General features: G+C 42.0%; 1 protein-coding gene across 1 annotated transcript in view; it reads left to right on the top strand.

Annotated features, from left to right (window-relative positions):
• CEP128 (centrosomal protein 128) overlaps positions 1 to 17,215 on the top strand; it is a 421,445-nt gene that overhangs the window by 131,466 nt on the left and 272,764 nt on the right. The window lies entirely within an intron of this gene.

Genomic DNA, 17,215 nt, shown 5'->3' on the forward strand with positions numbered 1-17,215 from the left:
AAGAAGTCCAGGGCAAGTTTAAAGTTATATAAGTATAAAGTTATCTGAGCACAATAAAAGGAATTAAAAATAACTTGGTTAAATTCTTTTCATGCTTGACTATTTAAAGCATGGCAAATAGAATTTTGCCCAACTTTATAAGAAAAACTCACTTTTGAGTTCAGAAAGAAACATGAGAAATTTCAATTCAAAGGATAACTTTCTTGAAAAGCTGTAAGTGTCTGAAAATGTGGACTTTGTAGTGGGAGTAACTTCCCAACCATAATGGTGATTTGACCAAATGGAAAAGGTTAGTATGGGGTAAAGGATGTGGTTTTTTTAAGTGGTTGAGCATCAAGTATTTTTTTCAAAATTACTAAAAACTGGTAGTTTAAAGAAACAAGAAACGATAGGCTAAAACTTAATTGTCTCTCTTAATGCCAATTCAGTGGTGTGACTTCCACTATTTTAGACAGACAAAGTGGGTGAGGTAATATCTTTTATTGGATCAGCTTCTGTTGGTGAGAGAGACAAGCTTACACAGAGCTCTTCTTCAGGTCATTGGCTCAACACCCTTGTGGTTGTCTTGGCAAGATCTTCAGCTCATGAATATGCAGTCTGCTAATACACATGCATCAGAGTTCTAATTAGCTTTTGTCTTTTGGGGTGGAAAGTTATCAGCACATCTTTAAAGTTAGAGTTTTAACTCTTTCTTTTACTGAGTTCATTTTCTGATCTCCCATTAGTTTCCGCAGGATTTAATAGAACATGAAATTCTTCTTCAAATTAGTTCAAGTGTTTTCCAATATAAAGATCTTCAGCTCTTAAAATAGTCTTTTCAGACTTAAGTGATTCTTAAAGGAAATCTTTAACTTAAATGGTTTCAGAGTGGTAGTCGTGTTAGTCATCAAAAAAATTCTCCTTTCCTCTTAATGCTCCTTGGAGAGGTGGTTCTTGTCTTCTTGAGTTTAGTAAGGAGTTGGTTAAGCGCTGCAAGATAACTAATTCCCCAATTAATATCAATATCTCTATACTCAAATGGCTTCTTACATTAGTAACCAGTTATAGCATCAAATGATCTTATTGTATTTGTACGTAAAGCTTTTCACTATTCACTTAACAATGGTATCTGATAAACATCTCAAAAGAATCTCGTACCATCTTAAGCATTTGAGGGACAGCAAGGTTTTCACCTTTAAAAGGAAACATGAATTAGAAGTAACAAAGGTCGTCTTTAAAACATTTTCCTACCTTAAATGTTCTCCTTAACATTTGAAGAATATTGACTTCAGAGTGTTTATGAAAGAAACAGTTCCAATAAGAATATTCCTAAATTTTGGGGGGTTTAAACTAAGATTTTTCTCTATTAAGGGAGAGGAAGGCCCATTTTGATGACTTGTTTTATTTCTCTGAGAACACATCCTGATTGTTACTCCTCTTCAATAGAGAATAGCCTTAACATTCTTTTAAAGTCAGGATTCTGTAAGATATTTATGTCTGGGGGGGGGGGGGGGGGAGGCTGCTTTCTTGAGATAAGATCATCTCTATACCAAACAAGCTTTTTGTACGAGGGGAATGGCCTGATTTCTGATAAGACAATCTCATTGGTTTGTTTGCCTGTAGACCAAATGGTTTCTTGATTTATGACCCACTCTTTATAGCATTTACAAGTTATGATTAGATTCCTAGCAAATGCTCTATACAAAGCACGAGTCACAATTACTAACAGTGATATACACCTTTCAGAACATAGTATAAAAGAGAATAGCATAGAATGTTACAGCAAAATAGAAGTTATAAAGCTGTATTTCAGAGCCTGTGTAAACACTTGTGGACTTCTCTGCTTTCTGTCAAACAGGGACAGACTAGTGTCAAGGAAGATACCACCTCCTCAGTCATAGATCTCCTAGGAGTTTCCTTAGCTTGAACATTTCATTTAATGAGATAACTCGGAAAATTACAGTTTTGGTTACTTATCTGATTCTCCAAACATCATTGGTTTCTCCAAACATCATTGTATTTAGGTTGTAATATCTTCAGAGAAGGGTTTGCCTACGACCGTGTTTGGACTGTAGGGCCCCATTCTTGGTTGGTCCTTATACACTATCATGATAAAGAAGATAAAAATAATGTATATGAAAGTAATTGTAGGTATCTCCTAAAATTCAGTAAAGATGAAGGCAAGTTTGTAATAATCTAAATAAGAATAAATTACAATTTTATTATTAACTATTTTTGCAACAGCATTTAGGTTTATACCTACATTAATGTGTAGACGTGTGTTCAGTTTAGCAAACTGTAGTTGATGTTTTTAAGAGTCAGAAAAGGCTTCAAGTTATGCTAAAGAAACTTATCTTGAATCACTTTTGGCCTTCTTTTATTTTTGTATCTTTCATTTGGGGTTTTGGCTCTGTATCATGTCCCACATTTGAGCTGTCGAAGGTTAAAAGTGTACTGAAGGTTAAAGTACTAACAGCAAAAATCTGAAGAGGACATAGGATAAAGCAGTCTTTAAAAATAAGGCTCCAGTTCTGCAATGCACTGAAGTATGTGCTTAAGTACGTGAAGAGTCCATTTTGACCATGTCACCCCTCCTTTTGCATCCCTTCTCTAGCATACCAAACTTAAGCTACTTGTCTTCACTTTCAAGGCCCTTCATGATCTATCCACACCCCACTTCTTATCTCCCATTCAGTATCAAAAAGTCAACTCCTATCTCCAGTCAGCCCTTGATGCCAGCTGACCACTTGCTAAATTTTCGAACAAGCACCTTCAGGCTTTCTCCCATATTGCCCCTCATGCTTGGGAGGAGCTCTCTGTAAACCTCCATAAAACTAACTCATCCTCCTCCTCCTGATTCCTCCTTAAAACTCTTGTTTGTCAAGAAAACAAAAAAAACTTGATAGTGGTTAGATTGCTGGTGTGATGAGACCACAAACTATCCTGTTGACCAATGTTGTCTCCTTGTTTCTTGTGCTTTCCCATCTGTCTGTCTGTATCCATCTGTTGCCTTATATTTAGATTGTAAGATCTTCGGAATGGGGACTTTTTTTTTCTATCTTTTTCTTAATTTTTTTTTTTACCGCGCCTAACATAATGGGGTCCAGGGCCAAGAGTGAGGCCCCTAAGGACAATCCTAATACACATAATAAAAGTCAGTGTTGTGTTTAGATTTCTGTAACTAATAAAATTGATTATTTAATTTTTATCTCTTTTTTGTTGTCTGGATAGAATTTTATGTAGCAGTTGAATATGGAAACAAAATGCATTGTTTCGGCAGCTATTTTATCACTTTATTCTGTTGCTGATTTTCAAGTTAACATCAAAGGGTACAGCTGCATTGTTAAAAGTACCCCATGGCAGTGAATCTCAGAGCTTGGGTCAACTGACTCAGGCTTTCACTACGGGGCTGAAAATAGCAGTGTAATGTTCCTTCTTGGGCTGGAGTATGGGCTCTCAGACCCTTCCCCTACACTGGGTCTCTAGTCTGCTGAGCCTCTTAGCCAGGGCTTCTTTGACACTGCCTTCAAAACCTGACCTGATCTCCAAGGACAACGGTTGCCTGATACATCCCAAGTTAGCAACTCTCCATCTTACGTCCTGGATGCTCCATACTTAACTCTTCAGGAGACGGAGTGTTCTGGGAATGTACAAAACAGTCTCCTGACTAGCAGAAAGCCATATATTAGATGCACTTACCTGTTGAAGTAGAAACAGTTCTCCTTATGGTCAAAACAGAGGGATGTTTTGCCAGTCCGGGCCTCTATCCAGCATGTTTTGGACTACTTGTTTCACCTGAAACAGCAAGGTCTATTGATTAGCTCTATCAGAGTTCATCTAGCAGCTATCTCTGCTTTCCACCCACAGTTGTGGGTTGCTGAGTATTTTCTATTCCGATATGAGTCAGATTCTTAAAGGGACTGGACAGATTATATCCCCATGTCATGTATCCCATTCCTTTCTGAGACTTAAATCTGGTGAAAGCAAGATTGCTGGGACCACCTTTTGAACTGATGGCGACCTGCTTTTTGCTCTATCTGTCTATGAAAGGTGCATTTTCAGTAGTTATTACTTCCATGAGAAGGGTGGCGAAGTTACAAGCATTGGTAGATGGACCCTCCTTACACTGTTTTTTACTGTTTCATCTGAGATTCCTGACTAAAGCGATATCGGAATTCCACCTAAATGAAGCCATATGAGGATGGGGAGAGGCTCCAGACCTGGGATGTTAAAAGGGTGTTGGCTTTTTACTTGAATAGACTAGGTCAGCACAGCTGTTCGTCTCAGTTGCAGACAGAATGAAAGGCCTTTCAGTAGTGATGCAGAGCCTTTCATTCTGCATACACTTGTTCTATGACATTGCCAGTGTACTTCCTCTAGCGAGAGGGGTAGTGGTAGTGCACGCTACATGATGTAAGGGAGCTGCCACAGCCTTTTTGGCTCAAGTATCCATGGAGACATTTGTAGAGCTGCAACTTGGTTGTCCGTATATACAGCATAATCAGTAGTAAAAGTATCTCAGCATTCCAGAGATTGTCAAGTTTGGACAAGTAGTTCTTCAGTCCTTGTTCAAGTAGACTCCAAATCCCACCTCCAGTTTGAACTGCTTGTGAGTCACCTGAAGTGGAATAGACAAGTTCAATTACTCAAAGAAAAGACAGTTACTAACTTATTCTGTAATTGTTCCTCTTAGAGATGTGTTGCACATGTCCATTCCATGATTCACCCTCCTTCCCCTCTGTATCAGTCTGTCCAGTCAGAAAGAACTGAGTGGGATTGGGGTGGCACCACCCATTATACTATTGCATAGCAGCATGAGGCTGCAAAGGGCAGATGTGCCATCCTGGTAGATCCCATTAAGAGAGAGATCTTCAACACTGGTGCACTGGGTGCACACATACCTTAAGTAGGATGGATGTGAGCAACACATCTCAAAGAACAACAGTTATAGAGCAAGGGTAGTAACCATTTTTTTTCCATGCAATTGTCCAAATATGATCAAATTGATTTTTTTTTCTGAATTAAATGTTTTTGATTTTCTCAAATAAAATTGATAGCTTTTTAATTTTTGCACTGACAAGGTTTATTTTATTAAAATATTGTATAAAGTTTTCCTGATCAAGGAAGTAAGGGATTCATAATTCTGGGCAATATTACGAATCATAATGTGAGCTGGTCCTGTGCAAGTGTTCTTGATTCAGCTCTTCTGATCTGTCTGAATTCTGACCTGCTGCATCCCCTGTTGTTCCAGTTTTAGGCTACACATTGTATGTCTCCAGTTAAACACCTGCAGCTGGCCCATGTCAGCAGACTCAGGCTCGCGGGGCTCGGGCTGTGGGACTATAAAATTGCAGTATAGACATCCAGGCTTGGGCTGGAGCCCAGGCTCTGAGACCTCTCCCCACCTCACGAGGTTCCAGAGCTCTACACTGCAGTATTACAGCTCTACAGCCTGAGCCCGACTCAGATGACACAGGCCAGCCGTGGGTGTTTAATAACAATGTAGACATATCCACCCAGTTCTACCAATGAAACTGAATCCTAACTTGCAAAGGAGAGAGAGCACCACACACACAATTTTGAAATGGATTTGCCATTTATTACACTGGTCTCCCATAAAACTAATCTTATAAATGGTGTCTCTTTTCAGTAAGAAGTCAAATACCAACTGTAGGCTTGTAAATGTTAATTTAATTTTAACACTTTTTTCAGATGCAGTTCACAGATTAAACACAAGTACAGGTCACTTTGTTTCAAGGCAAAATTATGTTCTTGATACTGAGTTAGAGTTGAAGTAGATTATTGCACTCTTCTTTCTTCTGTGGAGAGGTCATTTTAAATACGACTTCAGTCATGTGAATATAAATTGTTTGGTGATGAACTAGTTCCTGGTAGACATTGTAAAGTGGCTTCTCCATGTGGATATTTAAATTTCATTGCTAGGTTCTATATCAAGAGCTGAAGATTAGAATCAGGGCATGCTGAGAGATTGATATGGAGAGAACTATTAGTCCTGCAGATTTTCGTCACTGATCATCATTTTATGATGATGACATTCAAAAAATAACTTGTTCTCTAGTCTCTGAAAAGATGTTAGGGAGCTGTAGGCTTTTTCAGAGGTTTCTTATGGACTACTATGACTTGAAGACACTGTGAGAGACAAGGCAGGTGAGGTAATAGCTTTTATTAGACAATCTTTCGAGCTTACACAGAGCTCTTCAAGTTTTTTTTGACAAGCTCTTTGTAAGTTTGAAAGCTTGTCTCTCAACAGAAGTTGGTTCAATAAAAGATATTATCTAACCTGTCTTATATCTTTAATATCCTGCGACCAACACAGCTACAACAGTATTGCATTGAAGACAGTGTTAGTTTCTATCGATTTACACTTCAGCAACAAAAGACCACTCATCCTAAGTTCTGAGTGTCCTTGACAGTCTTTAAAAATGTAGCACGTAAGTAATAGACTCCCTCAACTGCTTCAGGCCACAATATACCAACCATAGCAAAAATATACAAACCATAAACCCTCAAACAAACACCCATCATAGTTACATCCCACTACCCAGGCTCACTAGTCTCCCAGTCTTCATGAGCCAGGAAGAAAAGATGGGCCTTGAAGTGCTCCCTGAAATCCAATTAACTTTGGCTGTTATGGGCCAAAGGAGGGAAGGAATTCTCAAAGTTTGAGGATCTAACAGAGAATGCTGTGCCAGAGTTACCAGCAGAACTTCAGCTTAGGCTCCCTTGTGGAGTGCAAACATATCAGTATCTCATGGGGAGCAAGGTGATCTCTGAAGTAAGTAAAGCCCTAAGTGGCCTGGGACCAAAGTTAAACACAACCAGGAAACCAGTAGGTAGCCACTGCAGCTCAAGGATCACAGGTGTCGTGTGCTCAAAACAAAATAAAAACAAAAACAGTGCTTGAAGAAACTACATTTAACAGACATTGCCAAATTTTACACTAGCTTCAGTTTTGGGTGGACATAAGATTAAACCATAAACCAACTTCCTGGATTCTTTGTGGTTGTGTACAACTTTTTCCTCCTCAAAGAATCTGGTTGTTTTCTCTTTTGGTGTGTCTGAATGATATTGAATGGAAAGCAGGACATAATTATCTTCCTGTACTGCTGTTTCTCTGTTGAACTGGCATTGTAAATCCAGAAGTACCACCTGACCACCACCAACAACAGTTTTAATGTTTAGTTTGTGCATGTATACTATTAGGTATTCACGTGCGTTCGGACTGTTTTAACATTTTATCACTATTCTTTTGTAAGTCTATGAAGTTTTCCTGTACCTTCCAGAGTTCTTTTTCAAACACACAATTGTCAGACTTCAGCTTCTGAAGTCTTTTATTGCATTGTCTTCTAATTTCTTCATTTTGGCTTCCAATTTCCTCTTCACACCATCATGGCTTTTTAATGGTTTCTTCAGCACACAAATATATTCCAATCAATGCCGTTGGTATAGCATGAGAGAGATTTCTCTCCTTGTTCTTATTCCAGGACACTGTATCTTCAAAGAGAGATTTCGTTGCACAGATGGTGATGGAATTTATCTTGAACAGTGCCAAGTACATTGTCAGAACTTAAATTAATATTATGTTCTAATGGCAAAATTGTAAATGGAAGACTTTGTTCCTCATTTTTATGACATAAAAGTTAATCTCGTATATGAAGATTCACAAAAAGTTAAAGGGGAAAAAAGTAGCATCCCACAGGAAATTACTTAGGATTTCAAATAGTCTCCAGCCCATTATGCAACTAAAATGATGCTAAAACAGTTGGCTTACAAGTCTCATATCTTATTGTTTCATGCGAGTAACTTTCAAATCTTGTTATGGCAAGGTTTGTTTGGACTGCAAATGTTAATGACAGGCACAACTCTGTTTGCCACATGGACATAATTAAGAAAGAAAAAAAAAAGAGAGAGAAAAAGAAAACATGAGAACTCCAAATTGACTTTTACCAATCCAAAAGATTTCCCAGGGGAAAAAAGTTGATTTTTATCCTTACTGCTGTGTTCTTTGGATCAAATCTGACCAGCTGTTCAGAATTGCTAATCCTTTTACAATGTTAAAAAAATATCAGTGTGTCAAATGTCCTTTTCTGTGTACAGGACATTCACTTCACTACAGCATCACAATCGAGTTCACTGTGATCAAGAGCTGTCTAACTCTCATTAGATGAATTTTATCATAGTCTAGTCAAAACTGTAGGAATGAAAAAAAGTTCACTAGCAACTCCCCCCCCAGCAAGTACATGAAAGCCAAGGTCTTTGGGCTTTTTTCCTTTGGGCTGTGACTGTACTACTTGTCTCTTTCACACAGTTCTGTATAGACAAAACAGCATGTAAAAGCAATGAGCAAATGTTACCACAAATGTATTTGTCTGGAATCAATTTTAGGTCATCTTTTCCATCCTGCATTAGCTTCTACTAAAATTTTTTAACATTGTCCAATATGTGATAATTACAAATCTCTAAGCTTCCATTTTGAGTAAGGGTGATAAATGCTATAGAATTCCTCTGTCTTAATTTAGGCTCTCACACACATCTTTATAGACAATGTGATACAGCAGGGCCAGGGAGCAGTAAGACAGTGGTCGAGGGGAAATATATAAGACCTGGGCTAATTAAGGCGTGGTTCCCTGTAGACTAGGGAGGGTTGCTACAGGTTAATTGGAGCACCTGTAGTCAATTAAGGCCCTGCCAGGAACCTAATAAAAAAAACCCTGCTTCAGGCAGACAGGGTGTGCGAGGAAGGAGAGAGGACCGGAGTTTGGAGGTATTTTGCTGATAATTGAAAGACCAGAGAACTGGAGGAAGGGAGACCCTGCTCCAGCAGGGTAGGAGACTCCCTTCCCCAGCGTCAAGGAACAAGGGTAACCCTACCCAAGTGGGAAGAGGGTAAGAAACCCGCAGTGGTTGAGAGGAGCTGGGGCTCAGAGTGAGGAGCAAACCCAGACCCTTTCCCTGCTTCCCTCCTCTACCACCTTCCCAGGCCACTAGCGGGGCCCTTGGCGCATCAAGAGCAGGAACAAGGGGTGGCGTCCTAGCCCCCCCACCAAGAAAAGCATGGGATCCACCATATGAACATTGGCCAGTTTGCCACAACAAATAAATAAGCTTTTGAAAAAATTGCATATTGTCATTGATTTGTGGCGTTAATGGAGAAGCTCTCATTTTCCCATGTAGTCCTTCACTTTACTTTCGTTTGCTTGAATATGCTGCAGCTTTAGTTCTGAGTTCTCATTTCTGAAGCTGATTCTTGGACTCAACTTCTCATTGTGGACAATTTTCCGTTCAGCTCATGTGTCTAATACGTATCTCTTTATTAATAATATATATATAGTAATAATATAATATATTGGGGGAGAATCTAGATTATTTCTAGACTGCTGCATTCAGTCTTTCTCCTCGTTAGACTGTCATTTTACTTTATAAAATAAAGTTTTTAAATGTTTCAAACCAATAATACATCTCATGAATTCTAGACAAAATTTACATAGGAAAATATACTTATTTGAAGTATTTATAGAATAAAAAACCTTTCTTTTGGGACAAATACATTGTTTTTTGTTCTTCTCATTGGTGGTATTGTTACTTAAGAGTCCCAATAACTTTCTTGGGGTCAAACTGAAGATAGAGGATGTGTGGCTCCATCTCTGAGAACAGAGAACATAGAGGATGTATGGCTCCACCTCAATCGAAAAAGACAAATGGCTGTCAACAATTAGGACATGCCAGTACCAGGCAATGCATAACAGGGTTTCATCACACAGCTGTGCAGCTCTTTTAATTTTATTTGTAACCCCTTTGGGGTTTACAGAGCATGGCCCTTTAAATCTTTTTCCTAAGGGGGAGGGGGAGAGGGAGAGTTAAAAAAAAAAAAAAAGGGAGGGAAACTCCAGGGGGCAGGCTGGAGCTCCAAGGAGAGGGAGAGGCAACCTGCAGGCCCTGGAAAAGTGAAGCAGGAGAGAACCTGCCCGAAGCCTGAGACGGACAGGGCCGATCGGGGACACTCCAGGACAGGAGCCAGGAGGAGCACTGTGCCAGGGAGGAATTGCCGAGAAGGACAGGCCGGAGCTGGACCCAGTATTACTGCTGCCCAGAGCTGCATGGGGCTGTAAGTACTGGGGCTTCTGACTCTGCATTGGGAACAAGGAGGGAGGTTGCTAGATAGTTTAGTGGGGAGGTGGTCGCTCTGTGTGGCTTTGCAGAGAGCGGCAGAAGAGGGCACTGGAGGGGTTTGTTGGGGGAAAGTTCACTGGCGCCGAAGACGACCAGGAGCACCCAAGATTCACCACTGGACTGAAACTTTGCTCAGGACTCCTGAACTCTGTGTGCAGACACGTTGCTCGGTGTCTGCCCTTCCAGACTGTGCTACCACTGGGCCTGTGGGGCCTTGGCTTGGATGCAGCCCTGTTTTACTGCTCCCCCTATATTTCCCCTTGTTGTTTTTCTCCTCTCATCCCTCTGTAAATAAATATTTCCCTTGTTATATCCACTGTACTTTTCCTGTGGGGGTGTTTGTTCACTTTGGGCGGTTTGGAACAGGTGCCCCTGGGGTGGAAGGGATTTCTCCTGCTGCATTCCTGCGCGCGCCATCTCTTGGCCAGAGCTGCCTGCAGAGCAGACTCCATCTTGGCCACGAGGGCGCTAAAGTTACACTTGGTGGCCCGTACGGGGACTTTGCAGTACACACACACACCCCTACGTTGCGCACCCTGGGCTCTTCTTCACAGAGCAAAGAAACGCCTGAGTGACTTTCATCTCAGTTTAAAAAAAAAAAAAAAAAAAAAAAATGGAGAGAGGATTATTAGAAGACCTGTGCCGAGGGGCACGAATCCCAGTAACCAAAGCTGTGCTGGTGGCGGGGTTCCCAGAAGAGATGGAACCAAATGAAATTGAGGAGAGCCTAGATGCAGCTGAAATACTGGGGAGAGTAAAGGTCCACACCCGTATTTACAACCGCAAAGTGAGGGGCATGGTAGCACTATGTACTCACTCCAAGGAAACTGATCTTGATAAAGTGCCGAAAGAGGTGCAAGTAGAAGGTATTCCCTGGACAATTCTGGGGGCAGAGCAGTCTCCTCCTAGTGTGCCTGTGTCACTTGAGGTGGATTCTTTAGCGCAGAAATTGCAAGTTCTGATGGTGGATGAGAAGCGGACAAGAGAAGAATTAATTTTGCCATTAGGAGGGGCTTCAACACCTGCAGCACCCAGCCTGGTGGGATGGGCCAAAGAGCTGGGAAACGCTCTCAAAGATGCATTGAGGCCGGTATATGAAAGTGCTCCATACAAGCGGTTACGTTCATTCTCGGGGGTGTCACCTGTACCCCCAGGGGAGGAGGATTACGAGACCTGGAGGGATTTTACGGTGCCACTTGTCCAAGAGTGGGAATGCTCTGATGCTGAGAAGCGGAAAAGTGTGCTTGAGAGTCTGAGGGGACCTGCCATGCAAATTATCCGAGCCCTGAAAGACTCACAACCAGCTGCCACAGTGCAAGACTATTTAACCACTCTTGAGAGTATCTACGGTACTACTGATAGCAGTGAAGACCTGTATTATCGTTTCCGCCATACCTATCAGGAGCCCCACGGACGATTGTTGGATTTCAACAGGAGACTAGAGGATTTGCTACAGCAGGTAGTGCGGAAGGAGGGCGTCCCCACCAAGCGCATTGATTCCACTAGGTTGGACCAAATCCTTCGGGGCACCCGACAAGATGGGTTGATGTTGTGGTGACTGTAGCTGAGGGAGCGGGCCCAAAACCCACCCCCATTCCACAAGCTCATTCGAGAGATACGTGAAGAGGAGGAGCGATTGTTGCAAGTGGATGCAGTGGTGCAGCCGAAGATGGCAGGGAGTCGCACCACCACAGTGCTTGGAGAGATGGAAGATGCCCTGTCAGTGGCAGCAGCACTGAGAGATTTGACCCGAGAAGTGGCCATGATGAAGGCTCAGGGACATACTGTGCCATCCTCAAGAGGGGAGAGTAGCAGGAGGGGTGATAGCCAGCGAGAAGGTTTCTGTTATAACTGTGGAAGAGATGGTCACTATGCCTTGGATTGCCAAAACAAGACAGATCATGCAAGGGTATCTCAGAGATTGCAGCAGACCATTAGGAAGCTTCAGGGAAACACCAACAGGGCTTGGAGAAGGAGCAACCCAAGACCCTGAAATTCCAAGGCTCCTCAGAAAAAACCACAAACAGGTTACCCAGATGGGCTGATAGGCCCCCAGGCTATAGTACCCGTTCATATAGAAGGACGATCATGTGAGGCATTGCGGGACAGCGGATCACAGGCCACCAAGTGTAACTTTAGCGCCCTCGTGGCCAAGATGGAGTCTGCTCTGCAGGCAGCTCTGGCCAAGAGATGGCGCGCGCAGGAATGCAGCAGGAGAAATCCCTTCCACCCCAGGGGCACCTGTTCCAAACCCCCCAGAGTGAACACACACCCACAGGAAAAGTACAGTGGATATAACAAGGGAAATATTTATTTACAGAGGGATGAGAGGAGAAAAACAACAAGGGGAAATATAGGGGGAGCAGTAAAACAGGGCTGCATCCAAGCCAAGGCCCCACGGGCCCAGTGGTGGCAGAGTCTGGAAGGGCAGACACTGAGCAACGTGTCTGCACACAGTGTTCAGGAGTCCTGAGCAAAGTTTCAGTCCAGTGGTGAGTCTTGGGTGCTCCTGGTCGTCTTCGGCGCCAGTGAACTTTCCCCCAACAAACCCCTCCAGTGCCCTCTTCTGCCGCTCTCCGCAAAGCCACACAGAGCGACCACCTCCCCACTTAACTATCTAGCAACCTCCCTCCTTGTTCCCAATGCAGAGTCAGAAGCCCCAGTACTTACAGCCCCATGCAGCTCTGGGCAGCAGTAATACTGGGTCCAGCTCCGGCCTGTCCTTCTCGGCAATTCCTCCCTGGCACAGTGCTCCTCCTGGCTCCTGTCCCGGAGTGTCCCGATCGGCCCTGTCCATCTCAGGCCTCGGGCAGGTTCTCTCCTGCTTTACTTTTCCAGGGCCTGCAGGTTGCCTCTCCCTCTCCTTGGAGCTCCAGCCTGCCCCCTGGAGTTTCCCTCCCTTTTTTTTTTTTTTTTTTTTACTCTCCCCCTCCCCCTTAGGAAAAAGATTTAAAGGGCTATGCTCTCTAAACCCCAAAGGGGTTACATATTTAAATAATCACACTTCCGTAGATGATAAATTAATACCAATAGATTTTATGGAAGAAGTCTGTTTTGAGCTGAGATTTGAAAGAGGTGGGTTTACTGACTTGCCACCTAGGAAGAGAATGGAGATCTATTTGATTAGTCTAATGCAGGGGTCTCAAAGTCCCGGCCTGCAGCCAATCTGCGGCCCGAGAACCTCCCCCTGTGGCCCACGGAGGAGAGGCCCAGGCAGCCATGCTGTCGGCTCTGTCTGCTGCATGCGCCGCCCCTCGCAGCTCCCAGTGGGAGAGGGACAGAGATACCATCACTTGTTGCCAAGCAGAATCAGCCATGGAGGTAGAGTCACTTTTTCCCACAATTAATCTAAACAAGTCAAAATACCGAAAACAACTATCTGATGCACACCTTGCTGCAATCCTGAAGGTTTCAACTGCTCAGTCACTGAGGCCAAACATCAACAAATGGACAGAACTGAAGCATTGCCAGGTGTCTGGCAAACACTAAAAACTCTCTTGCAGGTGAAGAATTGTATAAAATTGTATAACAGTTTTATTATTTCTAAGAAATTCAAAATAAAAAATACAATATAAATGTTTTCTTTTCTGAACACCATCTTCAGTGACATTATTGGCCTGCTGGGAGGATTTGAGAACCGGCACTGGCCCTACGGTAAATTGAGTTTGAGACCCCTGGTCTAATGTATCCATTTTCCCTGTCAGAATAGTATCTGTGTGCCTTAGTTCTGTGCATAAGGGACAGCATGGAAGAAGTAATGGAAATGTCAGTGGGAGAGAGTTAAAGGAAGTGGTTAGGTGTGAACTGTAGGCAGAGTGAGGGGCAGGTAGTAGGGAGAAATTAGAGCAGAGATGTAGTCTAGAGCAGAGCTGCACAGTGCCTTGAGAATGGGAACCAGTATCTTAAACATGATACGGAAGGAAAAAGGGGAGTCAGTGGAGGGTTTGAAACGGAGACAAGAGAGGTAACAGGTTTGCAGTGGGTTTGCAGAAGACTTCCATGGATTTTGGACAGACTTTAGAGAAGCAAGATGGGAATTGGGGTGGTTAGAAGAGGGGAAGGTTGAAGTAATCTAGTCTAGAAGAGAGATGACCAGATAAAAGTTACTGCCATTAACTAGCAAAATGTAAAGTTTATTTGAGATGTGAATTTTTAGTTTAGAAATTGCTATGCAACAGAAATCAGTGGGTATCCCATCCCATCTCCTAGAACTGGAAGGGACCTTGAAAGGTCATGGAGTCTAGCCCCCTGCCTTTACTAGCAGGACCAAGTACTGATTTTTGCCCCAGATCCCTAAGTGGCCCTCTCAAGGATTGAACTCACAACCCTGGATTTAGCAGGCCAATGCTTAAACCACTGAGCTATCCCTCCCCCCATAAATGAGAACAGTTAAATATTTTCATTTGGTAAATAGATTTAAAGTAATTATGAAAACTTCAGCTCAGGCCTTAAATCATGAAATCAAAAAATAATGAATCCATACATTTATCTTAAATTTGCATTTAGCTTTGAAGTGTGACATGCAAAACACATTTTCCATCCTGGAAATACATAAAGTAAAGCACCTGGTGTCTTTTTCTTTAGCAAAAGCCATTATTTTCTATAATTCTTGAAGAAATATTTATTCATTTTCTACCTTTTCTCCATCTGAGTGTAAATTTCAGTGTAAAGAGGTATGGCGTATATATACATAAATAGCTTGGTTATTTTTGAAGGTGAGGATGAGATGATAGAGAGAAATCTCTGAACAACTTTGTCCTTTTCCTTTTCCCTTCATGCATATCCCAGTTAACCATGACTACTTCCCTCCCCTTTAGTCCCTGAAGATATTAAAAGATGGGGAAGTGCAGGCTGCTTGATCAAAAAATAGATAAAGGAAATGTAAAGCAAAATTTCGAATTAAGGGAGTCATTTCTTTAAACAGGTTGGATTTTTTGGAGTGTAGTGTGATGTTCCATATTCACTCTATATTGAGGTGGTAGAGGGTACTGACATTATAAAGATAAATAATGCATCCCTATTACCTGCATTAGTAGTAACATAGATCATAACAGTACCATCAACACTCCTATGCTGGTAGTGTGTAATACATAAAGACTAATAACTCTGCATAGTAAAATCCCTGTGATGTTTTTGATGTAAATTAGCTGCTGTTTGTTTAATTTGGATATTTCTCTATTACAAAAAGTCAGGCTTCTCTGCGGGACACCTGTCAAATTTGTTAGCTCATCTTATTTTCATAAACCTGTTGTATTTTTTTAAATGAGCCATTCTGAAGGTATAATGTGTAGTGTAATACCTGGAGTGTGTGTGTGTATTGCATAGTACATATAAGTACTGTGTATATATGTGGATATTCGGTTTAGAGGTTGCCTGAGATTATGGGAATCCCTGTAAAAAATTGTGTGTGAACAACTTCCCTTGCTTCCTCTCATGGGTTTGGCTGAAATTGAATTGGCAGTAGCTGGTATTTTTCTGGATTGGGTACAAGAAAATACTAATTTATTGGTCATAATAATTTGCCACATTCTGCATGCCCCCTTGACTTAGGAGGTTTATTCATAGATTCTAGGACTGGAAGGGACCTCGAGAGGTCATCGAGTCCAGTCCCCTGCCCTCATGGCAGGACCAAATACTGTCTAGACTATCCCTGATAGACATTTATCTAACCTACTCTTAAATATCTACAGAGATGGAGATTCCACAACCTCCCTAGGCAATTTATTCCAGTGTTCAACCACCCTGACAGTTAGGAACTTTTTCCTAATGTCCAACCTAAACCTCCCTTGCTGCAGTTTAAGGATAGAACAAGAAGCAATGGGCTTAGAGGCTAAGGTGAACAAGTTTTCTCCCTCCTCATTATGACACCCTTTTAGATACCTGAAAACTGCTATCATGTCCCCTCTCAGTTTTCTCTTTTCCAAACTAAACAAACCCAATTCTTTCAGCCTTCCTTCATAGGTCATGTTCTCAAGACCTTTAATCATTCTTGTTGCTCTTCTCTGGACCCTCTCCAGTTTCTCCACATCTTTCTTGAAATGCGGTGCCCAGAACTGGACACAATACTCCAGTTGAGGCCTAACCAGCGCAGAGTAGAGCGGAAGAATGACTTCTCATGTTTTGCTCACAATACACCTGTTAATGCATCCCAGAATCATTTTGCTTTTTTTGCAACAGCATTACACTGTTGACTCATATTAGCTTGTGGTCCACTATAACCCCTAAAAAGCAACAGAGAGTCCTGTGGCACCTTTAAGACTAACAGATGTATTGGAGCATAAGCTTTCGTGGGTGAATGCCCACTTCGTCAGATGCATCTGACGAAGTGGGCATTCACCCACGAAAGCTTATGCTCCAATACATCTGTTAGTCTTAAAGGTGCCACAGGACTCTCTGTTGCTTTTTACAGATCCAGACTAACACGGCTACCCCTCTGATACTATAACCCCTAGATCCCTTTCTGCCGTACTCCTTCCTAGACAGTCTCTTCCCATTCTGTATGTGTGAAACTGATTGTTCCTTCCTAAGTGGAGCACTTTGCATTGGTCTTTGTTAAACTTCATCCTGTTTACCTCAGACCATTTCTCCAATTTGTCCAGATCATTTTGAATTATGACCCTGTCCTCCAAAGCAGTTGCAATCCCTCCCAGTTTGGTATCATCGGCAAACTTAATAAGCGTACTTTCTATGCCAATATCTAAGTCGTTGATGAAGATATTGAACAGAGCCGGTCCCAAAACAGACCCCTGTGGAACCCCACTTGTTATACCTTTCCAGCAGGATTGGAAACCATTAATAACTACTCTCTGAGTATGGTTATCCAGCCAGTTATGCACCCACCTTATAGTAGCCCCATCTAAGTTGTATTTGCCTAGTTTATCGATAAGAATATCATGCAAGACCGTATCAAATGCCTTACTAAAGTCTAGGTATACCACATCCACCGCTTCTCCCTTATCCACAAGACTCGTTATCCTATCAAAGAAAGCTATCAGATTGGTTTGACATGATTTGTTCTTTACAAATCCATGCTGGCTATTACCTA

The sequence above is a fragment of the Emys orbicularis genome, chromosome 4 (assembly GCF_028017835.1).
Source record: "Emys orbicularis isolate rEmyOrb1 chromosome 4, rEmyOrb1.hap1, whole genome shotgun sequence".
Lineage (NCBI taxonomy): Eukaryota > Metazoa > Chordata > Testudines > Emydidae > Emys > Emys orbicularis.